Source organism: Pinus tabuliformis, chromosome 6 (genome assembly GCF_031772625.1).
Source record: "Pinus tabuliformis cultivar Carrire ecotype Pingquan chromosome 6, CPIR1, whole genome shotgun sequence".
NCBI classification, from domain to species: Eukaryota; Viridiplantae; Streptophyta; class Pinopsida; order Pinales; family Pinaceae; genus Pinus; species Pinus tabuliformis.
In genome coordinates, this window is record NC_142292.1 from 430,257,308 (window position 1) to 430,269,780 (window position 12,473).

Genomic DNA, 12,473 nt, shown 5'->3' on the forward strand with positions numbered 1-12,473 from the left:
ATCATTTAATATTCAGTGTTAGATTCACTATGACTAGTGGGGGTTATGAGTTTGTGAAGGACCTGGAAATGAATGATTAAGAAGCTTAACATGGCTCTCTGAATTAGTGAATGAATCCTGCTAAGAAAATGACCAACTTGTGAATCGAATTTGGATGAAAGCATTCTAGTAACTACATATCAGAGAGGTTCATGTAACAGGTAAGGAGATTAACCAAACGAATATCCTTTATTGACCGAAATTGTTTACAATACATTCACATAATTAAAATTTGATCAAATTTTGAAATTCACAAAAATTACTTTCCATCTTATTTACATGAAACCATTACAACAGAGGCACTCTGAAAATGCCTCCATTTTTACATAAAGGAATCGGAACCTGATCACTTGAATTTCTCCAATTGAGCCCAGACTCCATGGCACCAACCTTCTCAGTTTGGGTCATTTTCCTAGCATATCTCTACCATTATATGGAAAATGCTGAAAACCAAACAACCACCAACTCTCATCTTCTATCAAATCCTCGATTTTTATTGTGGATATCTCTGCTTTGACGGACATCTAACAGTGTTGTTTGATTATAAGAATTAAAGCCGAGTACTCTTAATTTCTCCAGCAATTTCGCAGGTTCTTCCCATACATCATCCAAAATTAAGGGAAACCTCTTTGTCTGCATGCTCTGATTCACCCATCCTTTTACACCTCGTGTAAAAGACAGACTGTGAAACAATCTACCTAAGTAATGGACCATCACATTTTGTCTGCTAAAGAGGGCCATGAGAATCAGAGTTTTGCCAGATCAACCCATCCCAACCATACCAGTGCGCCACAACTCTAATGGACCACTAGTCTTGCAAAAGCCTTTGGTTGAATGCATTGCATAAGCTTATGTGGAAGCCAGGAAAATAGAAATTGATATCGCACAGACATAAACTAAATATCGAGATGATGCCCACTAATGCCAAAGATTTTCTCAATGATATGAGCGATGCAGTGCAGATTTATACTTGTTTCAGTCATAAACCTTCCACTCTTAATGGAATGATAATGAAAAAGAATTAACTTATTTTGTTTCAAATAGCAGGACTTTCTTGTGATTAAACAAAGAACGAAACGAGCAACAAATAAATATATTTAAATTAAATTAAAAACCAACCAACGAAGAAAAAAAAATGAAAGAAGAAACGTTGGACTAATTTAAGATTTCCCTTCACTACAAATAAACAGGCCCTTTGCACAGTTTGCTTTTCGTAACTGTTACTTCAAATGAAAACTCAGCAAATCAGCTCTAAGAGAAATTTGTACCTCGAAAGTAAGCTGAGTTCCTAATTGCACAAGGAGAGAGCAGATTAGACAAGAGCAGAATGTTTTTCTCTGGGGACCCATCAAGGTGAAAGACTGTGGATTTGGGAGGGTGGATCTCAAAAGAGAGGGAGATGCAGAAACATTTGGAACAAACTAAGCTTGTGCGGGAACAGTGCCAGATGCTTCGTCAGCAGACTCTGAGTGCTCTGGTAGTCCCGAAATTTTTTAGAGGAAGAAGGGAAGCTCTTGCTGCAAGGTCAGTGATACATAAGAGTTTTGTGACTTGTCTTAGTTATGGCGAAAATAGTGGAAACTTTGAAATAAATGCATTCAAACCCAGTTCACAATATTTCCACCAGTTGTTTTTCTTTAATGCAACTGACAATGGGGATATTCTTCATCGTGTAAGCCTGTAAATTGCCTGTAAATTGCTTCATCGATCTATCCAAGTTTCTAGCAATATCCTAACCGTATTTATAGATGGGGATTATAATAATTCTTCTGATCGAACCATTATAAAATACAGAGTAAAACATTTTGCCATTTGCTGTCTACAGGCAATGCATCAAAACGTGGAGCAACTAAAGTCTGAGCTTTTAAGACCACCAAGGGAATTTGCTGATTCACCAAGTTGCAGTTGTTAGATACAACGATCAGTTTAACAGATTTTACACTTCCTTGGGATGGAAACACTTTGGACTATATTTTGCAGATATACATTTAGTCAATTCCAGAAGCTAATCTTCACCCTGCAGGGCATTTAAACCAGCATTGCTGGAGATGGGATGTTTTGGGGAGAGATTTTACTTACAAGACTCGCTTACAAAAGTGCTCAGAAGACCTACAATAGTCACAATAAGCATTTGAGTTTTCCAGCACAATTTTTCTCCATTCCTTTTCAATGGAAGCAATTCCTAAAACTTAAGCAGGCTATTGTAAGTCAAGGTCTCTGCCTTTGTTACATTCAACAGATAGCAACTGTTTTGCCAAGTCTCCTCAATTTTCTTCCTGCAGATACAACTTCACAACTTCCTAGTAATGCTCGTTTGCTCAGTAAGGTCTTGGAAATTGCTGGTTTTGCTTTATCTAGGCCAAATTGTACTTTGCAGACTTTTGGGATACCCCATAATTTTAAGCCTTCAACTGCAAAACAATATGATAATGATATGGGAGAGGATGAGGGTCAGATAATACTGCACAAGGATTTAGAGAAGCAAATCCTTAGTGCCGTTAATATAGATTTCCTGAAATAGTCTGAGATTTCTTTATGGAGACATGGCAGATTTTGGTGAAAGCACTAATTCCAATGAGGAGACATGGCAGATTTTGGTGAAAGAACTAATTCCAATGAGGAGCCATCTACAATAGAAGCAGCAACAATAACTGATAATGAGGAGTTATATGAGCAACAGAAGCCACTTTCATTCCAAGATGTGAAGGAGCTAGTTAACATTTTGAAAGAGGCATTGTGGTTACTGCTATAGGTGGTCCCCTCTAGGTTTCCTAAACATCTTGAGAAGTCTGTTCAGTCTGTATCAAATCAAAAAGGATTTCAGTTACAGGGAGAGAGATTCAGCATGTTAACAGCTGTACTATTGGCACAGTTGCAGGATTGGAATTGTAGGAAACAATTTTACATCGCTAGATGACCTTCATGCTCGTGATGCAGTTGAGGGAAGATTCTCCTATACTAAGGCTGGAAATGAAAATCCAATTGTCAGTGACCTGCTGAAACAAACACCATTGTTAGTGCCATTTATAAAAAGGGTTCAGAATCCAGATTTATACTTCAGTGCTAGCCTCGGCCAGAGAAAACAGAAGCTCTCACACAGTCTTTTGAATGATACCAAATCAGGATAAGGCAAGACCGGGCTGTTGAGGATTCATTCAGGGAATTAAATGGATTGACATGAGAATAACCTAGAGGAATAATTCACGCAACATTTGTGAATGAATTTGGAGTTGAAGAGGCTGGAAATGATGGGTGTGGTATTTTCAAGGAAACTGCTGATCATCTGCTCTATCCAAATCCTGCCTATGCCAAATTATATTGTGAAATCAAGTTCAGGTTCCCCTGCTCCAACTCATGATCTACCTCAAAATCCAAAACCTAAGACAAACAGACCCATTGGAATTTGCTACATTGCAGGTAAATTTCGATGCAAAAACAGAGCATGACATGATCTAGAATTATAAAATTCTGCAAGACATGTTTACTAAATTGAAGATAGAATATTTCCAGACGCATGTTATGCAGAAATGATCCAATACGAAATTCCAATGTTGACATAACATTTCACATGGCATCAAGTAGCAGTGGTGTGGTTTAAACAATGACTTGGTGATTTCAAGTAATGTTCGATGGCGTTGTCATAGCGATGACATGGCTTCACATGTAGCAGTCAATGGTGAACAATAGGAAGTGACAAGTACTCATTCCAGGTGGATTTCAAAGGGTTTAAGTCCTTGATTTAAGCCTCGGATCATAGAAAAAACAATTAAGGCACAATTCTAGGTATCTGGTATTCGACAGTTGTAAAATAAACGACTATTAATAAATCCAAAATAACCACATTTAACAGTTAACAAGAAACTGATACTGGATTATTTGATGACCCTTTGGAATTTGCTACATTGCAGGTAAATTTCGATGCAAAAACAGAGCATGACATGATCTAGAAATATAAAATTCTGCAAGACGTGTTTACTAAATTGAAGATAGACTATTTCCAGACGCATGTTATGCAGACTTGTTTTGTATTATACATTAGAAGCACAACAGATCTGATAAAACCTATTCCAGCTAAGAAAAATGTTTGTGATCAAGTTGAAAGTTGAAACAGAATAGACCAAATATATGTTTGAGGTGTGACATTCATTTAAGGGAAATGACATTTTGTTGAACGACAGTCATTAATAAAAAATAGCAAGGAAACCAGAGAGGAGTTAAGAATAGGCAGAGGAACGAACCGAAAAATGTGAAGGCCGGCCGGATAAACAACACTGGTAATCTACGCAGACAGCAATTTTGACATCAGATCCCTCCAAGGAGCGCACAGGGTTGCTATGGACATGGATAGGCCGAAGGAGCTTGCGATTCGTGAGGCAGGTGAGAATAAGAATAACCTAGAGGAATAATTCACGCAACATTTGTGAATGAATTTGGAGTTGAAGAGGCTGGAAATGATGGGTGTGGTATTTTCAAGGAAACTGCTGATCATCTGCTCTATCCAAATCCTGCCTATGCTACATTGCAGGTAAATTTCGATGCAAAAACAGAGCATGACATGATCTAGAAATATAAAATTCTGCAAGACGTGTTTACTAAATTGAAGATAGACTATTTCCAGACGCATGTTATGCAGACTTGTTTTGTATTATACATTAGAAGCACAACAGATCTGATAAAACCTATTCCAGCTAAGAAAAATGTTTGTGATCAAGTTGAAAGTTGAAACAGAATAGACCAAATATATGTTTGAGGTGTGACATTCATTTTAGGGAAATGACAATTTGTTGAACGACAGTCATTAATAAAAAATAGCAAGGAAACCAGAGAGGAGTTAAGAATAGGCAGAGGAACGAACCGAAAAATGTGAAGGCCGGCCGGATAAACAACACTGGTAATCTACGCAGACAACAATTTTGACATCAGATCCCTCCAAGGAGCGCACAGGGTTGCTATGGACATGGATAGGCCGAAGGAGCTTGCGATTCGTGAGGCAGGTGAGAATAAGAAAAAACAAAGCATCAGATTTTCCACATAGCCTTCAAATAGGTACAAAGAATAAGAAAAAACAAAGCATCAGATTTTCCACATAGCCTTCAAATAGGTACAAAGAGTAGGGAAGAAGGACATGAAGAGTCTCATTGAAGAGTCTCATCGCCAGCAGAAGAGTCTCATTTGCCAGCAGGCAGTCTCTGCAAAGAGTCTCATGGCCAGCAGAAGAGTCTCATCGCCAGCAGACCAAAAAAAACCATTTTTTTCTATGAAAAACAGAAAAAACGAACGGCAGAAAACACTCTAATCATCTAACACACAGAATCAATGGCTCAGGATCGCACACGTCACATTTTAGGGATGTCTTTCTCAGAGGGAACGCCTTACTGTGTAAAAATAACATTTATATTTTACCATTTATTCTAGAACTTTACCGCTTTACCGAGGGATGTTAGAGGGTCGTATTGAAAAGAGAAATGTTGTAAATTCACTAACATAGACCGTTGTATTTAATTCAGGATTTGAATAAGCCAACGGTTTAAATCAATGAATTTCAACGAAACATGTATTATCAGTACTCAAATATCAACCGGTTGAACTTGAACTAACCCCTTGACTCTTCTATAATAAATAGTATAATTAAAAGATTATTCTAATCAGGTTCTGTTTTAGAAACCAGATTTGTATATTAAATCTCGTTTGTTTGCTTGCATACATCAAGGAATTTCTTTAAAATATATCATATTGGTCTTTAATATGTGCACGTTGTAAAGATGTTTTTAGATTTTACTCAACAAAAGCGGTGGTCATCATCCATGAGGAGGATCGTCATTGAACGAGGAAAATTAGTGGTAACCTTATTTGAATTTTCATACGATGGAAATTTTGAAATTAAATTTTAAATTTCTTGTTAATGGTGTTAATTAATTCAGTAATAATTTATTCCGTAAAATTGAATAAGTATTAAAAAATTGAATAAGTATTAAATTGTAATATTAATATTTTGTATTATTAAATAAAAATTGGTTTGATTATATTAATAAATAATTAGCAATTAAAAATAATAGATTTTATTGGTATTGTTACAAAATATAATTTAATTTAGTTTGATAAATAAATGATAGTAAATAAAGGTATAAATATATATTTTGAGAGGATATTTATATATATTTAATATATAATCTTATTCTAAATATAAATCTTTGTTGGTATTTTGGAATCTATATTGTATATTGCAATGTGGAATTTGTACCATAATCAATTTATATCATATCATATATAGTATAATTGGATATATAGATGAATACACAATTTTTTATTTTTTTATGAATTGGAATTTTATTAAAATATAAAATACCAGTTACATATTCATACTGACATCTATATGCATTTTGGATATACAACCATACAATGTCATCAAACTTAAATATAGACATACTCTCAAGTAGTAATGTAAAATCTGACTGTCTTGTTGTCCCATGTACAAAAAACTAACAAAATTGAAAAAGACAAAATTATCTTGTTGTCCCATGTACAAAAAACTAACAAAATTCAAAAAGACAAAATTAACAATATGTGCCTAGAAAGTGTATTGAAAAAAAACTAATATCAACATATTAAGGAAGTGCAATATGCCCCTCCACATTGGGTGCACCATTAGAGAAAAAGGTGAAATGTATGAAGCTTTCCATATCTTCCGACCCTTGTTTGGAGAAGTTGTCAGCCATGACATTTTTTTCCCTTTAGATATGATGGATGTTGAAATTAGTGAGGGATTGAATGATTGCATCCACTCTCTCTCGCCAACCCCTGAGATCCAGGGGATCAAATGATGTAGTACTCGAGATGCCTTGTATAACAGTCATGGAATCCCCATATACATGGATGTTTTGAATTTGTTTTTTCGTGGCAAACCATAGCAGATCCCATAATGCCACCAATTCCTTCCTAGTATTGGATCCCCAGTCTCCATACAAATGTAGCTTGTAGTGAGAGTGTTCAATGATTCTTATCTAGGCACCACAACCACATCACCCCCTTTGTGCCACACCATCAAAAAATTCAGTAGGAAGTATGACTCATGTGCTCAAATGCCTCCCCATCATATCTTTATGATTCTTCTCCCCAGGGTCGATCCACTCTGTCCAAGCAATGATCTTGGAGAAAATGCAGGGAGTGTTAAGATGTTTCCCTTTAAAAATAAGATGGTTCCTGACATTCCATATTTCCCAAATGATAAATAAGGGGATATAACAGTGTATGCCCCTCCTACCCAACCCCCATCGAAGGAACTGTTCCAAAGTGGTGAAATGTTAGATACCAATTTTAAAGTAAGAAAATATGGCATCTCATATACCGGATGCAAACCTGTAAAGGAAGAAGAGATGTGAAATTGTTTCCTGCTCCTCACCACAGAGAGAACACCTCTTAGACCCTGCAAGCCTCTCCTACATAGATTGTCCCAAGTCAGAATTCTATTTTTCCATGGCAGCCAACAAAACAGTGTAATTTTTAAGGGTGCCTTTAATCTCCACAATGCCATGGACCAACTCGCCAATGTGGATTCCTGTACATCGCTCATAATCTGAAAATATTTTTTAGCAACCATAATAGATCCCTTCTTAAGTGGTCCATTCCAAGTCGAGTAGTCTCATCTCTCATTCCAAGAAAGGTCTGCTCCTTTGAGGGCATTAATGTATAAATCCCATTTTTGTGAATGTGGTCATGTCAATCCAATTTGTGATGCAGATCTCTAGATAGGATGAACACCATTCCACCCCTCAATGGCCTAATATATCATTAGAAGTCTCGTCCGGTGTAAAGGCTCAATTGTTTATGTTGTTAGTGCAATTGAATCTGGTACGCCAACAATCCATTCCTTCCCAATTGTAAGCACTTGACCATTTCCAAAAGACCACCAGATTATGTGCATGAACCATTCCTTTACTTTTTGAAAGCCTCTCCATATGTATGAGCCCCTTTTAATGCCTATTTCCTGTAACTTAATCCATTGATAAATCGGCCTGTGTAAATGGTATTTTTCTAAGATAATATGTGCCCAGATATCCTATCCAAATAAGGCGCGCCACAATGATTTAATAAGTAGAGATCTTCCAAAAGCCGCAATGTGCAATATCCCCCAGCCTCTAAGCTCTTTTGGCTTTGCAATGGTATCCCAGCTGATCAAGTGGTATTTATTCTCTCCCTACACCAGACCATAAGAAACGATCCATAATAGATCTAATCTTAGACAAGGTATGAGCCAAAATAATAAACAGATGCATCCAATATGTGGCAAGCTACTGCAGAATAGATTGGATAAGGATGTATTTCCCACCCAAAGTAAGCCAATGATAGGTCCACCCTCTGAGTTTCCTGTCAAATTTCTTTATCAACCATGCCCAGTCCTCAAGTCGATACCCGGAAGGCTTTAGTGTGAAGCCTAAATAGGAGAAGCCCTCCTATAATCGCCTTGTTCTCACCCTAAAATGGGTTGCGATGTGTTGTATCTCACCCATGTCACCCGTTGAATAAATAAGGAAAGATTTCATACCATTCGTATTGAGCCCAGAATCCTCACCGAATTGGATGAATATATTGTGGAGGGCCTCCCATTGTGTCCTGGAGATAATGCCAAATGTAAGTATATCATCAACAAAGAAAAGGTGAGTGATACTAACCTCAGGAGTCATCTACACTCCCCTAAAATTCCCCAATTTCTTTGCCTAGATAATATTCCTGCTAATACCATCCATAATCAAGATGAAAAGTAGTGATAATGAGCATCCTTGTCTTAATCCTCTTCCTGAACTAAAGAAATCAATTGGGAACACATTTATCAGGACAATTTGCCATACATCTTTAACACATGCCATGATCCATTCCACGTTGTATATCTCCAATCCAATCTTCAGGAGGATAATCCAGAGAAAAGCCCAATCCACACAGTCATATGCCCTCCTTAAATCAATCTTCATCACAACTGCTTCTAATTTTTTAGTGTGTATAGTGTGAATGCATTCTTGAGCAATAGCAATAGCATCATGAATTGACCTGTCATGTAGAAAACCAAATTGTTCTCTGGAGATATGGACTAATAATATATCCTTTATTCTCCCAGCTATGACCTTGGATATGAGCTTGTAAATGATGTTGCATAAGGAAATCGTCGAGAGAAAGTGTCAGGTGTTGATACCTTCGGTATGAGAGTGATAAAGGTTGATTTTATAGCTCCATAAATATATCTCGTGTAACGAGATTCTTCAACCATATCTAAAATTTATTGTCCCATCAATTCAAAAAAATGTAAGAACATCCCAACCGTCCACTCGTCCCAGGGCATTTGTCTTTGGCAAAAGATTTCAACACAAAATGCATATCATACAAAGTAATTCATTTGCCTCTCCATGAAACATTCTCTAGTATCCAAGCCACTTAAAGTTATTCTAATATAAAAATAGGCCCTTTCTTCCAAAATATAATTCTATTTACAATATTTATGATTGACAATAATATTGAAAATAAAATATATTCTAATATTCCAAAAATGTATACCCCTCATTTTTTTCCTTATTAAATTTTAAATCATGGAATTTAAATTTAATAACTATGAACCCAAAAATACTGAAAATACAACAATAACTCCAATAATTTAAAAAATGGAATGAATATGGCCATGGTAGTTTTTAAAATCCACCTCATAATTGTTAGAGAATACATTTACCAACATTTCAAAACATTGAGAACGTATTGAAGAGACAAAGAAATATGAAAAACACGTGAATTTCAACTTGCCTCGTGTGTTCCATCACTGCCCCCTCGTCGTTGGTCAACATGATTTGCAGCCTTTTTCCAGTGCCATGTGCACCATTTCCGTGTTCAACAATCTTGTATTTTTACTTATAAATGGAGTTGTTTAAGGAGGTAGAGGAATTGCCGGCAGGGTTAAAAGTAGTTGGAATGTGGGTAAAAATTTCAAAAAATTTTGTAGAGACAGTATTTGAATCGTGTTTTTATGGTGAAAATAGATTCAATATCATTAAAAACGTTTAGGACACCTAAAATTTTGAAGTTTAACCACTATAACTTGGATTTACAAAAAAATTTGCTGGGTTTTGTCCAAATATGACCAGAATTTCCATAACTTTCCGGACAATTCCTCTGACTAGTTAGACTACGGTAAATTTTGTCCTTTTAACCAATAAAATAAGTTTTGACGTGTTGTTATGATTTTAACTAATTCTTATTTTTATATTTTAACTAGGTAAAAATTATCGAGAAATTACCGAAATAGAAATTAACTCCAATCTAACTTATCAAATTTATCTAGAAATTACATCCAATTAATTCATACCAAATTCAATTTATATCACATCAATTTTTAATTGATTGGATTTTCCTAAAAAAATATATTGGATTTTCGTTTATCTTATTTTGAAAATACATATGAAACAAAATGTTTCCAATTTATATTTTTAATTTTATTTTCTAAATTTTAATTATTTTAGGGTTTTTTTGTTTCATAAATTTAAAAATATTATAATTTTAAATTTTAAATATTAATATTAATTATAAATGTTTATTTGAAAAAAATTATTTATAAAAATATAATTGGTTCATCTTTTCGAGACAAGTTGAATTTTAAGATTATTATCTTTATGTGTTTTATTTTCCAATGAAAAGTTTATTTTTAAGTTGATCTATAACTTAGAGATAATAATTGTAAAAGGTTATTTTCAATTTAAAAAATAGTGTTTTTTTTAATAGTATTATATTTTAAAATATGATAAGATTTGAACCTTTAAGATTTTGAATTAAAACCTCATAACACACAATACTTCATTTTATAGCCATCAACAATTAAATTGCACTCTAAAACTGTTATATTTAATTATAACATTTAAATTTTATAATTAATATAAGTATTTCATAGAAAATAATTTAATTTTTTAATAAAATATGAAAAATAATTATAATTAAATTAATCGAAAATAATTAAATATAAACTAATTTTACATCGAGTCATTAGTAATTTGGTTATCTTTTTGCCCAAGGGGCTTTGGATTGATGGTGAATGGGTGCACTAAGGCACTCCTTGCGATAGGTCACGGGTTCAAATCCCGTGGGTACTTAGGTTAGTCTTAACTAGAAAAAAAAAAAAAAAAAAAATTGGTTATCTTTTCTATTTAGATTAACTTAGTGAAAAAAAAAAAAAGAAAAAAAAAATTATTATTATTAAAAAAAAATGGTATTTTATAAATTAGTAAAGTAAAATTAATAGTATTTATATATTTTTTTAATTCAAAAGAAAATAAATGCTTTATAAAAAAAACTATTATTTTAAAATTTTATATCTAAGTTATTAATAATTTTATATTTAAAAGTTATTAATAATTTTTAAAATAAAATTATTAAAATAGCATTATTCATGAGTTTATTTCTTCTTTTAAGCAATTTGTTATTAATGAGATGATATTGATTTTATTATTAAAATGTTATTATTTATTTTTTAACAATTTTTATTTATTTTTAATAGAGGTAAATTGAGAATAATATTTTTCAATTGTCAATTATTTTGATAGTTTAACAATAGATGTTGAACCTAGATCTAGGTTTGAAAGGTGTCGACCCTTTGTTATTTATGTGATTTCTCCAGAAGATCTGAACATTATATCATGAATTATAGAAACATACAATATGAAAAAATAAAACTCTTCTTTACATACATCTATAGCATACAAAAATCACAATACTTAATCTTTTAAAATATATTTAATTGATTTTATTTAAATTTTCCCTTCTCTATTTTATATATACAAATACTGTGTAAAATAAATGACTTAATTATCCACGTCTTTATATAAAAGAAAATTATTATAGTATTATATACAACACAAGGTAAAATAATTAAAAATTTATTAAAATTTAAAATCTGTACTATTAAAATCAAAATGTTGTAATAATTTTTAAATGTCAAATCTATTTATATATTAAAAAAGATAATTTAAAAAAAATAAAAATTATAATCTCAGAGAAAAAAATATTATCTCAAACTAAAAGCTAAAATAAAAAAATAAAAGCTTTCTTTGGAACAATTAAAATGTATAATATTAAAAATTATAAATATTTTATTATATTTATTTCAATCAAATTTTAAACAATCATTTTTTATTGCAACCATTTACACAAAGACACTGCAGGTCCCCTTATGCAAAGAAATGGAATTTCCCAGCCATACCACAAATATATATAAAATAAAATTTGGACCACAAATTCATTTGTGAACGTGACCAACTTTCTACATATTTTTATATCTTGCATCGTGTCTATTCAAACAATATTGCTGTTGGGACAGACAGTAAGGGGAAAATGCTAAGTCTAGTGATGACTAGATAGCATTAGTACAGAGTGCATTAAATTTAGCTGAATACAGCAGTCTTGCAGCA

The 12,473-nt window shown here is 33.2% G+C and overlaps 1 pseudogene; it reads left to right on the top strand.

The window, feature by feature from the left end:
• The first annotated feature begins 598 nt into the window (after window positions 1–598).
• Window positions 599–4,291, top strand: LOC149259147 (E3 ubiquitin-protein ligase UPL6-like; annotated as a pseudogene).
• Window positions 4,292–12,473: the final 8,182 nt, after the last annotated feature.